This window comes from Schistocerca americana, chromosome 9 (genome assembly GCF_021461395.2).
Source record: "Schistocerca americana isolate TAMUIC-IGC-003095 chromosome 9, iqSchAmer2.1, whole genome shotgun sequence".
Classification (NCBI taxonomy): Eukaryota; Metazoa; Arthropoda; class Insecta; order Orthoptera; family Acrididae; genus Schistocerca; species Schistocerca americana.
In genome coordinates this window covers 52,093,404-52,106,751 of record NC_060127.1, presented here as the reverse complement: position 1 = coordinate 52,106,751, position 13,348 = coordinate 52,093,404, and positions in this window count along the sequence as shown.

Here is a 13,348-nt window from a genome sequence, read left to right as displayed (position 1 = left end):
TTTGGTTCTAATAAAACACCATGTCATTCCAAGATTGTGTGTCGATTTATACCTCTCTATCTACATTATTCCGTGATTTATTCAGTTTTCAAATTTATACTGACTTTTTGATCACCCTGTATAATAATGGGAATTATGACCATACATCTTACAAAAATTGCGAGAAATAGTGAGACCAGGCAACCGAGGCAATGCAAGTCCTCTTTTTAAGGAAACAATTTTATGTACTGTGATTATGACTTTACTATTGTAGTGTCAAATAAATATTTAAGTGTATTTTGATCACACTCCTTACGACAATTCTGTCGGAATATAGAAGTTAAGTTCATCTTCGAGCTTCTTCTCTACATAAAAAAATGTCGAATCAAAGCACCTTCAGTCGTCTAAATTTCCAACTGTTACTTTATCTGAGCAACCAGTTTCGGCACTAATCAGTTTCGGCGCTACATTACGGCATCTTCAGGCCCCTGATCGACATGCAGGAAGAATCCCACCTCTGCTCCAGTCAAAACAGGGGCCAGTAGTCACTGGTACCTGTGGATTATTGACACAGAGATCCCTTCGATCATCACACTAGAAGTGCTTTCCGGCAATTATCTACACTGGGCTGCAGCTCTTTACCTCCTTACCCAGCGGTTGATTTGAACAGAGATTAAAATCAGAGGTAGCTGAGCCTGAGCTGTGTGGTGGCTAATCAAACACTTCCCATCGAGAACACTGCAAGAGCGGCCTCATTGTCCCTCGGGTGTGTGGCTGAGGACTGTCAGGAAGAAGGAACTGCATCACAGTTACGTTGTGTGGGTTGCATGAAATCAGGGGAAACACCTTGGCAGGCACGCATATTTGGCGGGAGACGCTATTTCTAGGTAACTTTATGCGCTCACTGTGCCCTCAGAATCGAGAAGACCGACGTGACCGTACCTACAGGCACTCCAAAGACACTGCCCCAACATACCTATGCAAAGCTTCGTCGGATTTTCAGTGTGGTTTCCATTTCGTGGTTGATTGTTTTTTACTTTTAGCATAGCCCTAGTACATTTCAGGACAATCAACCTTTCTCAAGGTACACTATGTGATCAAAAGTATCCTGGCACCTGGTTGAGAATGACTTACAAGTTCGTGGCGCCCACCATCGGTAATGCTGGAACTGAATATGCTGTTGGCCCACCCTTAGTTTGGTGACAGTTTCCACTCTCGCAGGCATAAGTTCAACCAGGTGCTGGAAGGTTTCCTGGCGAATGGCAGTCCATTCTTCACGGAATGCTACACTGAGGAAGGGTACCGACGTTGGTCGGTGAAGCCTGGCACGAAGTCAGCGTTCCAAAAAATCCCAAAGATGTTCTATAGGGGTCAGGTCAGGACTCTGCGCAGGCCAGTCCATTACAGGTATGTTACTATCGTGTGACTACTCCGTCACAGGACGTGCATAATGAAAAGGTACTCGATCGTGTTGAAAGATGCAATTGCCATGCCCGAATAGCTCTTCAACAGGAGGAAGCAAGAAGGTGCTTAAAACATCAATGTAGGCGGTGCGTGATAATGCCACGCAAAACAACGAGGGGTGCAAGCCCCTTCCATGACAAACTCGACTACACCACCACCCACCACCTCCGAATTTTACTGTAGGCAGTACACACGCCGGCAGATGACATTCGCAATACCCACACCCCGCCATCGGATCGCCACATTGTGTACAGTGATTCGTCACTCCACACAACGTTTATCCAATGTTCAATCGTCCAATGTTTACGTTCCTTACACCAAGCAAGGTGTCGTTTGGCATTTACCGGCTTGATGTGTGGCTTATGAGCAGCCGCTCGACCGTGAAATCCAATTTTGCTCACCTCGCGCCCAACTGTCTTAGTACTCGCAGTGTATCCTGATGCAGTATGGAATTCCTATGCGGTGGTCTGGAGAGATGTCTGCCTATTTACACATTACGACCCTCTTCAACTGTCGCCGGTGTCTGTCACTCAACGGACGAGGTAGGCCTGTACGATTTTGCGCTGTACGTTCCACTTTACTATCACATCGGGAACAGTGGACCTAGGGATGTTTAGGAGTGTAGATCTCTCGTCCAGACGTGTGACACAAGTAACACCCAGTCACCCGACCACGTTGGAAGTCCGTAAATTCCCCGGAGCGCCCCATTCTGCTCTCTCACGGTGTCTAATGACTACTGAGGTCGCTGATATGGAGTACCTGGCAGTAGGTGGCAGCACAATGCATGTAATATGAAAAACGTATGTTTTTGGAGGTGTCCGGATACTTTTGATCAAATAATGTATGTGTGTGGAATGTAGCCCTATATGGCAGTTGTCTGTGACATACTATAAAAATCGATGTGTGTGTGCGTGTGTGTGTGTGTGTGTGTGTGTGTGTGTGTATGGTGTCATTAGCGATCTTCCTCGATATCGGTCGCCTTGCACAATGTTTGGGTCCCGAAATAGAGTTCCACGTTCCTCACAGATACGAATCACTTTCCAGACCAAATCGGGACTCATCCGTGAAGAGAAAATTGGCCCATTGTTCGACTGCCCAGGTGGCATGTTGATGACTCCACTCTAGGCGTTCCCTTCTGTGAAGACGCGTCAGAGGTACACATACGGCACGTGTCCGACAGATGCCATTCTGCCGAATTCTACTGTACCTCGTTTGCTCAGATACAACACGTCCCGTGGATACTTCGAGGCCAGATGCCAGTTGCCGTGCGGTACTGAGGCTGTACCTTCGTGCCCTTACAGCCAAATAACGGTCCCCTCTTTCTGATGCCGTAGTGTCGTACGTGCTCGGCCCTGCCTTGGTCTTCGGAATAAAGTTTTGGTCTCTATAAACTGCCGCCACATCCGAGAAACAATAGAGCGATTCACATTAAGCTATAGGGCATATCAATTTGCGACTGTCCTGCTTGCAATCTTCTTATGGGGATCCATCGCAAAGAGTCTGCTAGGCGTCTTCTCTGTGCCACACTACGGGGTCTGTGGCTGTGGTAGTGGGACTACACGGCAAACACTACCCCGTTTGATAGGTGCTCTGACGTCATCGTTGGTGTGGTTGTCGGTTGACCGGAATGCCATCTTCCGTGCAGCACGCGATCGTACAGACACCTATTGACAGTTAGTATGATTATATCGTGACTTAGACACAGGACGGGGAAATAGCGTTTTATATTATTATTCTGGATTTACAATGTGAGTACATTTTTCCAGCACCTATTCTAGATTACAGTAAGTCACTAATTATTGTTCTCCACTCTTCTCTATTTGTCCATAAATCTTCGGGAATGTTGTTCTTCCTCATTGCTGACTGAACTCCCTGTATCCATGTATCAGGTGGTCGTCCCCTTTTTCTTCTTCCAATTGGTACCCAGTCGATTATGCATTTTGGTAGCCTTTCCTGTTCCATTCGTCTGATGTGTCCATACCATTTAAGTTGTTTGTGCTCGATGAAATCAATAATTGAATTTTTACATTTCATCTTGTCTCTGATTACTTCATTTCTTATTCTTTCTCGTCTTGATATTCTTGCTGAACGTCTCCAGAAATCCATTTCTGTGGCTAATAATTTTGATTTCAGTTGCCATTTTGTTGTCCACACTTCTGAACCATATGTAATAATGCTCCTAACTATTGTTTTAAAAATCCTTATTTTGTTATCAGTTGTTATGTGTTTGTCCCAGAGAATTCCATTCAATAAAGAGATTGTCGTCTTTCCAGAATTTATTCTTGATCTAATTTCTTTGTCCTGTTTCCCATCATTTGTAATTTTCACACCTAAATATTTATATTCCTCAGTAGCTGTTATTGTTCCCATCCCTTCTTCTAATATTAAGTCTCCATTCACTCCACCAATTACCATGTACTTTGTTTTATTCATGTTTACATTTAGACCTGATTTTTTATATTCTTGAATCAATTTTCTGGTCATATACTCTATATCCTCATAATCTTGGGCTATGATCAGTTGGTCATCTGCAAATTGTAACGAGTATATTGTTCTATCATTTATTGGTATCCCCATAACGTGACATTTTTTCTTCCAATTCTGTAAAGTTACTTCTGTATATATTTTATACAATGTAGGTGAGATGCTACATCCTTGACGTAATCCTTTTGTGACTTGGAATCCATGTGATAGATGTTTACTAATTTTTATTTTTGAAATAGAATTTTTATATAAATTTTGAATTGCTTTAATTATTCTTGGATTTATTCCTATTGATATTAAAGCTTTCCATAAACTGGATAAAGGCGCACTATCATAGGCTTTTTCTATATCTATGAATACTAAATGTATAGGTTGTGCCCGAACCATTTTTTTTTCAATAATTTGTTGTAGACAAAAGACATGATCAATTGTTGATCTTCCAGCTCTAAAACCTGCTTGTTCTTCAGCCTCCTTTTCTTTGTATTCTTGTTCTAACAAATATTTAATAATTCTTCCATATAATCTACTGAAGGTATTGGTCACTGTTATTCCCCTATAATTTTTACACTCATCTTTCGCTCCTTTTTTATGTATCACTGAAATATATCCTACTTTCAAATCATTTGGGACATCTTCCCCATTTAAACATCTTTCGAAAAGGTTTCTTAACAATTCCATTAATTTCTCTGTTCCTAATTTTAATAATTCTGCAGGAATACCTCCAATACCTGTTGCCCTTCCATTATTTAAAGATTTTATTGCAGTTTTTACTGTCTCTATTTCCAAACGGATGTAATTCTCTGCTTATAGCGTTTTTTTGCTTCAATTGTGGACACCAGTGTGCCTGTTTTCCCCTGGGCAGCATGTCAAATGGCTCTGAGCACTATGGGACTTAACTTCTGAGGTCATCAGTCCCCTAGAACTTAGAACTACTTAAACCTAACTAACCTAAGGACATCACACAAATCCATGCCCGAGGCAGGATTCGAACCTGCGACCGTAGCGGTCACGCGGTTCCAAACTGAAGCGCCTAGAACCGCACGGCCACACCGGCCGGCGCAGCAGGTCAGGCGTTGACGGGTGGTTGTGAGGATGCAAAACGGTGAATCTATTCTTCAGGCGTACCCCACATGGTGGTGCTGGTATGACTGTACAGAAAACGTAAGGTAGTAAATTGCGTCACGTGTTTACGGGAAAACTGTTAGATGCAGAGAAAAATCGAGCAACACACTAATATGTGTACATACTAAGTTACCACATATAAAAATATCTGCACTTGTACCCATTCATCCTGCCTGTTTCTTTTATATTTTACTCACTTCACAGAATTTTGTACACATACGTCATCTGTAACTCTATCGAAGTTCACCTTGCAGTTCCATCTAAATCCTGACGAAAGTTATAATTCTCTTTGGGTAAGATGCATGCTAAAATTTGTGGACAATAATTCAACTTCTTGGAGCCTGAATCGAGGAAAGTAATATAAAGTGGTTGATTACGTAGATTTTTACATGTCATCTCTCCGTAATGTCCACAATTATGGCCCCAACGGCGCCTTTCTATCATAGTAATTTCGTAGAAATAACATTAGGAGTTACACATATATACTGATATATCGTTGTCGTTACAATACCTGCCCAGTCTGCACCCCCTGATGGTAAAACGCCATCGGAAAACTCATCATTAAACCCATCTAACACGAAAACTATGGATTCCGTAGTAATATCGCTCGTTATCAAATTATTTTACTTGTAACGGCTTCTCCACCCATCTCTAGGGCTATTACTCCCACAGTATCTTCATAGAAGTAACGAGCCACGAACATACAAATTTTGGTTGAAATTGCTTCAGACGTTCCTGTTACGATTCTGTGTCACCCTGATCTCATCGTCACCATGAACCCCATTGGAAATTGGGGAATTTCATCCCATAGTGTCTCTTTCTAGATAGTAACTGATACGAGAAGCAAGTTTGGTTGAAATAGGTCCTGTATTTTAGAAGACGTGGAACGTATATACATACATATACACAAGCAATGATTTCGATAAATACGAGAATACAGATCACCATCATCATCATCTTCCTTTCAAGGATTAGGTTGTTGCCTGTTACGAACTCAGAAAAAAATCATACCCATTTTCTTCGATGCTCTCCATTTTTTTCTTTTCCCTTTCGGCTTGTAGTTCAGGGTCTTCTGGTGAATTCTGTGACCTGGCATTCTCATGAGGTGTTGTCTCTAATCTTCACGATATTTGTCAATTTTTTCATTTATGTAGAAGATATTTAATTCTCTTCTAACATCCTTGTTTCTAATCCTATTTCTTCTTGTACAGCCCTTTCTTAGGAACCTTATCGCTGCTATTTGAATTTTTATTGTTTTTCTGTGGTAACCAAATTTTCGCTTCCGTAGGATAACCTAGGAACCGTCATTGCTTTATACAGTGTCATGACGGTCTATTTTTTGTACTTTATATCCCAATGTTCTGCTAACAGTATCACAAACAGCTTGGAATTTGTATATTTTATATTCAATATCAGGGTCAAAATCAAAACCAACAGCTCAGCTTAAAGAGAGAGAATTCAGACGCTTGTTCAAATTCTGAATAATCCAAAACAGTTTTTGATGTGATTTTCCTCGGAATGCAATTATCTTTGCCGGCCGGTGTGGCCCAGCATTTCTAGGCGCTTCAGTCTGGAACCGCGCGACCGCTACGGTCGCAGGTTCGAATACTGCCTCGGGCATGGATTTGTGTGATGTCCTTAGGTTAGTTAGGTTTAAGTAGTTCTAAGTTCTAGGGGACTGATGACCTCAGATGTTAAGTGCCATAGTGCTCAGAGCCATTTGAACCATTTTTTGCTATTATCTTTGTTTTGTTGCTAGAAATTTTAGGTTTGTACTTCTTGCAAATTTCGCTGAGCTGGTATACTGATCTTACGAGATTATCTTCATTTTGTTGAATAATAACTACATCAGCAAAATAAAGTACATTAAGATATTTTTCATTCGTTATCTTAATTCCTTTGAGTAGTTTACATTCCATTTGCGAAGAAAGAAGACAATGTAAATATTAAAAATGGTATGTGATAGTTCATATCCTTGCCTAACACCTGTGTCGGCGGTAGCGTAGCTACTCGCAGGGTCATGCAAGGCGGAGTGGTCTCGACTGGGGAGCCAGACAAAGTGTGTCTCAGAAAACAGAGCAGAGAGGGCTCCAGAGGTGCGGTGAAGGTAGCTTCCCTAACGGAGGAGACCTACTAGTATATAGAGCTGGCAGCTCCATCAAGCGCAGCCCTGGGAACGCAGCCAGGGGATTGTAAAGTTACTGGCAAACACACAAACAGCCTCGGATACAAGACTGGATCAGATTATGTAGATGACAGATATAAATGATCTGGTGGATAGCGTCGGAAACTATATTTTATTACAGACGCCGCTCTCGTCTGTAGGAAGGTAGCAACACCAGAAGGGTGTGGGGAAATGCAGAAGGTCCTGCAGAAGATCAGTGGTTGGTGCAGGGACTGGCAGATGACCTGCAACGTAAATAAACGTAGTGCATTGTGCAGTTGTGCAGAAATGGACGCAGAGATGCAACAATGCCGGTTTACCAGAGCCTCTAGAGACTGCAATAAAAGTACAATATTTAGGATTGACCGTTTAGAGCGACGCATAAGTGAATCGTCTACCGACGACCTAATGTCAGGAACGTCAACGAAATAGTGCGTGCCAATCTAAGACTGACTGTGCGAGAGATTGCAGAACAATGTAACATTTCCGTGGGATCATGTCATGAAATCCTGACACAGCATCTTGGAATGCATCGTGTTGCCGTCAACTTCGTGCCACGGCTCATGAGTCAAGACAAGAAAGATCATCGCCTCGCAGCCTGTGAAGAGATTTTGGATTGCGCAAATGAGAACGAGATGTTCGTTGGGGGGGGGCATCAGTCTTCTTACTGCTGCCGCGAATTCCGCTTCTGTGCCAACCTCTTCATCCCAGAGAAGCACACGGAACCTACGTCCTCCACTATTTGCTGGATGTATTCCAATCTGTGTCTTCCTATACAGTTTTTGCCCTCTACAGCTCCCACTAGTACCATGGAAGTCATTCGCTCATGTCTTAACATACAGGGTGCTACAAAAAAGGTACGGCCAAACTTTCAGATAAACATTCCTCACACACAAAGAAAGAAAATATGTTATGTGGACATGTGTCCGGAAAGGCTTACTTTCCATGGTTCAAATGGCTCTGAGCACTATGGGACTTAACAGCTATGGTCATCAGTCCCCTAGAACTTAGAACTACTTAAACCTAACTAACCTAAGGACATCACATACATCCATACCCGAGGCAGGATTCGAACCTGCGACCGTAGCAGTCCTGCGGTTCCGGACTGAAGCGCCTAGAACCGCATGACCACCGACGCCGGCACTTTCCATGTTAGAGCTCATTTTATTACTTCTCTTCAAGACACATTAATCATGGAATGGAAACACACAGCAACAGAACGTACCAGCGTGACTTCAAACACTTTGTTACAGGAAATGTTCAAAATTTCCTCCGTTAGCGAAGATACATGCATCCACCCTCCGTCGCATAGAATCGCTGATGCGCTGATGCAGCCCTGGAGAATGGCGTATTGTATCACAGCCGTCCACAATACGAGCACGAAGAGTCTCTACATTTCGTACCGGGGTTGCGTAGACAAGAGCTTTCAAATGCCCCCATTAATGAAAGTCAAGGGGGTTGAGGTCAGGAGAGCGTGGAGGCCATGGAATTGGTCCGCCTCTACCAATCCATCGTTCACCTACTCTGTTGCTGAGAAGAGTACGAACACTTCGGCTGAAATGTGCAGGAGCTCCATCGTGCATGAACCACATGTTGTGTCGTACTTGTAAAGGCATATGTTCTAGCAGCACAGGTAGAGTATCCCGTATGAAATCATGATAACGTGCTCCATTGAGCGTAGGTGGAAGAACATGGGGCCCAATCGAGACATCACCAACAATGCCTGCCCAAACGTTCACAGAAAATCTGCGTTGATGACGTAATTGCACAATTGAGTGCGGATTCTCATCAGCCCACACATGTTAATTGTGAAAATTTACAATTTGATCACGTTGGAATGAAGCCTCATCCGTAAAGAGAACATTTGCACTGAAATGAGGATTGACACATTGTTGGATGAACCATTCGCAGAAGTGTACCCGTGGGGGCCAATCAGCTGCTGATAGTGCCTGCACACGCTGTACACGGTACGGAAACAACTGGTTCTCCCGTAGCACTCTCCATACAGTGACGTGGTTAACGTTATCTTGTACAGCAGCAACTTCTCTGACGCTGACATTAGGGTTATCGTCAACTGCACGAAGAATTGCCTCGTCCATTGCAGGTGTCCTCGTCGTTCTAGGTCTTCCCCAGTCGCGAGTCATAGGCTGGAATGTTCCATGCTCCCTAAGATGCCGATCAATTGCTTCGATCGTCTTCCTGTCGGGACACCTTCGTTCTGGAAATCTGTCTCGATACAGACGTACCGCGCCACGGCTATTGCCCCGTGCTAATCCGTACATCAAATGGGCATCTGCCAACTCCGCAAATGTAAACATTGCACTGACTGCAAAACCACGTTCGTGATGAACACTAACCTGTTAATGCTACGTACTGATGTGCTTGATGCTAGTACTGTAGAGCAATGAGTCGCATGTCAACACAAGCACCAAAGTCAACATTCCCTTCCTTCAATTGGGCCAACTGGCGGTGAATCGAGGAAGTACAGTACATACTGACGAAACTAAAATGAGCTCTAACATGGAAATTAAGCCTTCCCGGACACATGTCCACATAACATCTTTTCTTTATTTGTGTGTGTGGAATGTTTCCTGAAAGTTTGGCCGTACCTTTTTGTAACACCCTGTATATCCTGTCACCTGGTCCCTTCTCCTTATCAGCTTTTCCTCATATACCTCTCCTTCCAGTTTCTGCGTAGAACATCCTCATTCCTTACCTTATCAGTCCACCTAATTTTCAGCTTTCGTCTGTAGCACCACATCTCAAATGCTTCGATTCTCTTCTGTTCCGGTTTTCCCACAGTCCATGTTTCACTACCAGACAATGCTGTATTCCATACGCACATTCTCAGAAATTTCTTCCTCAAATTAAGGCCTATGTTTGATATCAGTATACTTCTCTTGGCCAGGAATGCCCTTTTTGCCATTGCTAGTTTGCTTTTGATGTCCTCCCTGCACCGTCCGTCATTGGTTATTTTACTGCCTAGGTAGCACAATTCCTTAACTTCATCCACATCGTGACCATCAGTTCTAATGTTAAGTTTCTCTCTGTTCTCATTTCTGCTACTTCTTATTACTTTCGTCTTTCTTCGATTTACTCTCAGTCCACATTCTGTACTCATTAGTTTGTTCATTCCATTCAGCAGATCATGTAATTCTTCTTCATTTTTATTCACGATAGCAATATCATCATCGAGAGTGTCTTTCATTGTTGGAAAAGTGACTAGGAGCCAGGTCAGGTGAGTAGGGAGCATGAAGAATCACTTCAAAGTTGTTACCACGAAGAAACTGTTGCGTAACGTTAGCTCGATGTGCGGGTGCGTTGTCTTGGTGAAACAGCATACGCTCAGCCATTCCCGGACGTTTTTGTTGCAGTGCGGGAAGGAATTTGTTCTTCAAAACATTTTCGTAGGATGCACCTGTTACCGTAGTGCCCTTTGGAACGCAATGGGTAAGGATTACGCCCTCGCTGTCCCAGAACATGGACACCATCATTTTTTCAGCACTGGCGGTTACCCGAAATTTTTTTGCTGGCGGTGAATCTGTGTGCTTCCATTGAGCTGACTGGCGCTTTGTTTCTGGATTGAAAAATGGCATCCACGTCTCATCCATTGTCACAACCGACGAAAAGAAAGTCCCATTCATGCTGTCGTTGCACGTCAACATTGCTTGGCAACATGCCACACGGGCAGCCATGTGGTCGTCCGTCAGCATTCGTGGCACCCACCTGGATGACACTTTTCGCATTTTCAGGTCGTCATGCAGGATTGTGTGCACACAACCCACAGAAATGCCAACTCTGGAGGCGATCTGTTCAACAGTCATTCGGCGATCCCCCAAAACAATTCTCTCCACTTTCTCGGTCATGTCGTCAGACCGGCTTGTGCGAGCCCGAGGTTGTTTCGGTTTGTTGTCACACGATGTTCTGCCTTCATTAAACTGTCGCACCCACGAACGCACATTCGACACATCCATAACTCCATCACCACATGTCTCCTTCAACTGTCGATGAATTTCAATTGGTTTCATACCACGCAAATTCAGAAAACTAATGATTGCATGCTGTTCAAGTAAGGAAAACGTCGCCATTTTAAATATTTAAAACAGTTCTCATTCTCGCCGCTGGCGGTAAAATTACATCTGCCGTACGGTGCTGCCATCTCTGGGACGTATTGACAATGAACGCGGCCTCATTTTAAAACAATGCGCATGTTTCTGTCTCTTACCAGTCCGGAGAAAAAAAATCGGAGGTCTTAGAGCTTGAATGCACCTCGTAATTTGATTTTATTTACTGACGAGGCTACTACATTCTCGAACCAGCAGTTTCTTTAGCGTATTTCTTCTATGTTTCAAGTGTTCACACAATAAAACGAACTGTTTCGTTCGCCTTCTCCACAACATTATCTCTGATTGTTTCCAGTGTAAGATTTTTGTAATTGTAATCCCTATTGATTTAGGCCAATTGACAACATATAAATTTGTGTGATTAATTGTGTCTTGTGTGCTTTGTCGTTTATTTCTTCCTACGAAATAAGTACCAGGGTCTTTGAACAATACGCAAACATCCGGTGCATTCACACTCATGGTTCAAAGTTGTATGTAAACATCATCTTTCGAACGCCAGACTCAACAAACACGTCTTTTTGCAATTCTCCTTCTGATGGATGGGGAAAGTTATCACAGATATAAAACTTATCACAGATATACTTCAAGAATTTTCCATCTATGAACAACGCTTCCACAAACATATTATTGTCAAAAGTAAACGATATATACACTCAGTGCAGTTAATATTGGGTCACTATGGTATATCTGATAGAATCATAACTTTATTCGTAACAAAACAAAAATAAATAAAAATTGGGGATTTGCGAATACGACTCGCGTACAGAGGGTCCCGTGCGAAAGTAATTATGTATGTAGACAGCTCATCCATTCCGGGAATAGATAGTTTCGACTATTTTTTCCCTGTTATTGATATTGATACTGGCAAGATATAGGTTCCACGGATACCAAGACTTTCGAGAGTGTTTTAATTTTAAGTTTAAAGTCGGATAACAAATAGCAAAAGAAATATTTTTTGTGTGCTATAATTATAAATTCGCAGTTTTCTGATTGGTTTTTTCTTTAAGGTCTTACTTGTGCTATTAAACCGTACTTCTTGTCAAATTTCATAATTATATATCACAGGGTAGTACCCTTTAGGTTTCAATGAGTGAGTTCGCGAGTACCAAAATATGTGACATACTCTATGTGATCAAAAGTATCCGGACACCCCCAAAAACATACGTTTTTCATATTAGTTGCTTTGTGGTGCCACCAGTTGTCAGGTACTCCGAATCAGCGACCTCAGTAGTCATTAGACATCGTGAGAGAGCACAATGGGGCAACTCACGGACTTCGAACGTGGTCAGGTGATTATGTGTCACTTGTGTGACATGTCCGTATGCGAAATTTCTGCACTCTTAAACATCCCTAGGTTCACTGCATCCGACGTGGTAGTGAAGTGGAAACGTGAAGAGACACGTATAGCAAAAATGCGTACAGGTCGACCTCGTCTGTTGACTGACAGAGACCGCCGACAGTTGAAGAGGGTCGTAATGTGTAATAGGCAGACATCTATCCAGACCATCACACAGCTATTCCAAACTACGTCAGGATCCACTGCAAGTACTACGACAGTTAGGCAGGAGGTGAGAAAACTTGGATTCCATGGTCGAAAAAAAATGGTTCAAATGGCTCTGAGCACTATGGGACTTAACATCTGTGGTCATCAGTCCCCTAGAACTTAGAACTACTTAAACCTAACTAACCTAAGGACATCACACACATCCATGCCCGAGGCAGGATTCGAACCTGCGACCGTAGCGGTAGCGCGGTTCCGGACTGAGCGCCTAGAACCGCTAGACCACCGCGGCCGGCATCCATGGTCGAGCTACCGCTCATAAGCCACACATCAAGTCGGTAAATGCCAAACGACGCCTCGCTTGGTATAAGGAGCGTAAACATTGAACGACTGAACAGTGGAAAAACGTTGTGTGGAGTGACGAATCACGGTACACAATGTGGCGATCAGATGTCTGGGTGTGAGGATGGCGAATGCCCGGTGAACGTCATCTGCCAGCGTGTGTAGTGC